Below are 5,132 nucleotides of genomic sequence, written 5' to 3' on the forward strand. Positions count from 1 at the left end.
CATCAATAGTTAAAAAAAAAATTAAATATAAAGGACAGGAGAATGGAGATTATGAGGAGATCCTGTACACTCCCCTTTGTTTGTTTTATGAAGATAGGCTTTAATTGTGAGATGTGCACGCTCCACGATGGCCTGATCCTGAGGATTACACGGGATACCCGTCTTATGTGAGATAAAAATTTTTTTTTGCAAAAAGAATTAAAACCCTGACTAGTATAAGCAGGGCCATTATCAGTTTTTAATTATCTGGGCATTCCCATATAAACGAAGGCTTGTAAACAATGGCTCTTTACATCCTTAAACCCTTCTCCAGTATGAGCAGAGGCAAATATGAGATGAGAATGGGTATCCACAGATACATGAAAAAATTGTAGTCGACCAAAGGAAGGAACATGTAAAATACATCTGACTGATATCATTAGGCATGACACCACGGGGGTTAACTCCAAGGTGTGGAACAGGTAAGAACTCTGCATATAGGGAACAATTCTTAACTATATCAATAGCTTGGTCTCTTGTAATTTTAAAACGGAATTTAAGTGACCATGCATTAAGGTGAAAAGTTGTATGAGCTTTGCAGGCTGCTTCATAACCAGACTCTCTCATCATCATGATGGCAGTATCTGTTTTAGTATTAAAATCATCAATGGCATTTCCTTCACTTAAAGGGCTAGGCAAATCAGAATGTACTCAGAAATGTCCTACAAAAATTGTATGAGAGCGCCTCCATTAGTATGCTTTGTATGGCTAGTAAATGTTCTTGTACACAAGAGACTGGAGCTATATAAGCAACAGTTTGTAAGGGAGCCAATATATGAAATCTTTTGAGGACTGATAGCAGAATATAGCAATTGATGATGCAGGTATTGATAGGGAAATTCTCGTTGCAACTTTTCTGGGGCTATTCTTAAACCAGCTAGTTGAAGATTATATTGCAATTCCCCAAAAGCCTCATTCACTTCCTTAGAATCCGGGCCAGCTAAAAGAATATCATCCATATAATGTATAATATACAGGGATTGAAATTTCTCTCTAATGGGGGCAATGGCCAAAGATACCTAAATTTGACTAATAGTGGGACTATTGGCCATTCCTTGAGGATATCTCTTATAAGACTCTTTAAAATTAATAGAAGGAATGCTAAATGCAAATCGCTCACTATCCTGAGGATGAAAGGGAATGCTAAAAAACAAAAACAAAAAACAATCTTTTAGGTCTATAACTAATAAGTGATAGCCTTGAGGAATACATACAGGGGAAGGCAATCCAGGTTGTGTTGTTCTCATAATTTGCATACAATCATTAACAGCTCAGAAATCTTGTAGGAGTCTCCATTTTCCAGATTTTCTTTATAACAACGATTAGGGTATTTCATGGGGAAGTGCAAGGAACAATATGTCCTGCCTCTTATTGTTCCTTTATAAGTTGATGTGCAGCTTGTAATTTCTCAATAGATGAAGGCCATTGCTCCACCCATACTTGGTTATCAGTTTTCCAGATAATAGGAATGGGAACAGTCTGCATAGCAAAACCCCTAGGGCAAATTTCCCAGCCCAGAGCAATCTCCAGCACTTTTGATAATTAAATTTTTAGGTGCAACAGACTGAGGGTCACCTTGTAGGAATTTACCCAGTCCTTTTCCTTGTACATAACCTTGGTCAGCCAGTATATTTTTAACAGGCTCAGTAGTAAAGATGCTCCCATGGCCTGAAGCACATCTCTCCCCCAAAGATTAACAGGGATATGACTTAACACAAAAGGCTGAAAAAGAACTTTATGTCCTTCATCTTCTGATCATTTAAGAAACTGAATACTACATTCTGGAGCCACAGCAGTTCCTTTTGAAATGTCCTGGTTGTCTACACCCAAAGCAAGTCTTTGGCCTAGCTCCTCCATTTTTCTCACTTCTTTAAATAACTGAGGCTATAACCTGGCCCATAATGTGATGACCGTCTATGTCCTGGCATATGCATATATAGCATTAAGACTTTTGGCCTAATTGGGATGTGAAGCCTCTTTACAATACTTGTTTGCATTTTCAAATGCCAATTTTTTAACTATGGGCATGGCATTTTCAACATCACCAAAAACGCAGCCTGCCAGCTGTAGGAGGTGGTCTGTAAATTCTAAATAGGGCTCAGATGGTCCCTGCAATATCTTAGATAGTTGATCTCCTGCAGACTTATTAGGCAGGGCTTTTGAAGCTCTAGTAGCAGCAACAGCAATTTGTGCATAGACTGCTGGGTCAAAAAGAATTTGAGCTGCAATGGTAGCATATTGACCTACACTTGTAGCACTCGTGAGCATATCTAAATTACTAGCAGGAAATCTGGCAGCAGTTTTACTTTGTGCAGTTTCCTTGCAAAATTCTTGAAATTCCCCTCTCCAGAGCAAATAGTCACCACCACTCAGCACAGCTCTACAGAGCTGCATACAATCACTAGAGGTGCAATTTAATGCGGTGAAAGACTCAAAAATTGTCTGAGTAAAAGGAGCATGGGCCCATAAGCAGTGACAGCCTCTTTAAGCTGTTTTATATCCTTAAAAGTTAATGGGCTGTGCTCACTAACTCTGTTATCTGAGGATTCACTGTCTCAATCACTGGATACACCTGTCTTTCCTTTTCTAATGCTTCTACCTTGGTTATTAAATCTTTGACCTCTTCCTCTAACCCTCGAGGTGTAGAAGCCCTTCTTAAGGAATCAGAATCACAAAAGGAGTTGTGCCATGGTAGACAGCATATACACTCATCAGCTTCGGTTTCCGATTCCGAAGTGTCCTCCTCATCAGTTACAGTAGGACTATCATCATCTAGTTGGGATCTCTCTTGTTCCCTGATAGATTTCACAGATTATAAATTTTGTACTTCCTCAAAAATATTATTCATCTCTGCCAACTGTTCTTTTCCTTTAACATTGTTGCTCAAGAGCACACTTTTAACTAGACACCAAAGGGACAGGTTGGCAATAGGGAAATTATCAGGCCCTTCTTCTTTATAAGCCTTTTGGAGGTCTCCTTTTACATGTTCCCAATCGGGGATGTTAAAGCATCCAGACTGCATACACCAGGGGTTATGTTCCTCTAATATATCAAAAAATTCTTTAGCTGTCTTGGTTTTAATCCTGGTGCCCTGCCTTTTCAATAGGGCCACTAATTGCCCACTGAGCTTTTCCTTACATTTACTGGCACCCATCCTTCAATATACCCTCATTCACTTACTTTTGCCGACTGGCCTTCCAGGGCAAACTTAGGTGATCTCAGTGGAACCTCCACTTGTAGCACCCGTGCTACCATCTCTTCCCGAATCGGGCAAAGGCCAAGAGATTGAAATAAAGACAAGACAGCGGGTCATTCATTCAATGGCAAAGTCGGAACACCAAATGCCAAATGCCGTTTATTGCGGGGCAAGAATGGGCTTAAATACCGATTTATAGCACAGTGGAAAATTACAGGAATTTTTAGGCTTAGCTCCTCCCTTCAAGGTGTGTGTTGTCACAAGGTGTGTGTTGTCACGGGAAGAGTACCAACAAAACCTTGGGGCAAAGAGTTCTGGCCAACAGCTTCAGGCTACCTCACGGTGCCTCAGGGGTCCATGCAGGTGCCTACAACAAACCAACAATGAAAGTACAAGAAGTTTACAGAACAGAACACCAAATAGACTGGACCAATAAATAAATAAATAAATAAATAAATAAATAAATAAATGTCTCCTCAAAGATACAGAATAAAGAAAGAATATTAAGAGGATCAAAGGAAAAAAAATCCTAGTACCATATAAAGCCAAATCTAACAGAATTACACCTGACTTCTCCATGGAAACTGGAAACTATGAAGGCAAGAAGGTCCTGGATAGATATTCGACAAACATAAAGAGATCATTGATGTCAGCCCAGAATACTATAACCAGCAAAACTTTCAATCACTATAGATGAAGCAATCAAGATATTTCATGGCAAATCATATTTAAACAATACTTCTTAACAATTGGCCAATGTCTGGAGCTTTTTATTGTCTTGTCCTGTCTTAATTATTAACCCATTTATATTCCTCTAAGTATTTCCACATGGTGTTATCTTACCAGAGAAGGTGTGTCTTACCTTCCCAGTTTCACATAGAGTCTACTGTCTACCTACACTTTCTAGAATTCTAATCATCTCCTAGTCCCACCTATCTCCCTGCCTCTATTTGCTACCGTATGTTATTCATCAACCAATTTGAGAAATACATACACTAAAGGATATCCCCCATTACTTTTATTCTCTGACCAAGATTATCAAGCTTCTAAAGAAAAGTACTTGTATCTCTCTCATGAAAAAACTATGTCAAGCTTGTTTAGAGTTGTAGTAATACTTACATGATAACAACTCACCTTAGTTCACATCCCCTTCTTTCCCCCTCTTTTCACCTAGCACTTCCTTTAGATTTAAGCTCCCAACTTTGTTGATCTAAATTCCACTGAAAAGGTATTTGTATATTTTCTTTAACTTCAGTTATATTTTTGTTCAATCAAATTTATGTTCACATATCTAAAACACTATCCAGTAACAGTAACACTTGCACACTTTCAACACTGCTGATTCTTTTAGCACTGTGATATGCTTCTCTTAAATACCATTCACAGAAAAGCACAAATTTTGGCACAGTAATGTGTACAGGATCATATTCAATGGTTGGCACTTTTCTTGGGTTATTTTAAATATCAATTTTATTTTATGACATACTGTCAGAAGCCTTCACTGAGAACACTATATAAGACCCAATCAAATATATCACCATTAAAATAAATCTGTGTAGAATTTTAAATTCATTGATAGACTACATTTGTATGTTGTATAATTTAACATTCACTTTCATATACAACATAAGATTTTATCCTGTCAACTGATTTGTGAGGGAAGGATTTCTGGTATTATTTCCAAATTTTCGACAAGGTTACTGACACTAACAACAGTTCCAATATAAACACTTCAGCACAGATTCTAGAAAATTGTACATTTTCCAAAGCTTCGAGCTTTCATCATACTAAGTATTTGTCACATGATTTTTGTATATTATTTTGTCATAACTTTTACAAGTTTATAAATATTACACAGAGCTTAAGAGGGTAGGACATGTGTAGACCCAATGCTATC

Source organism: Phodopus roborovskii, unplaced genomic scaffold (assembly GCF_943737965.1).
Source record: "Phodopus roborovskii unplaced genomic scaffold, PHOROB, whole genome shotgun sequence".
Classification (NCBI taxonomy): domain Eukaryota; kingdom Metazoa; phylum Chordata; class Mammalia; order Rodentia; family Cricetidae; genus Phodopus; species Phodopus roborovskii.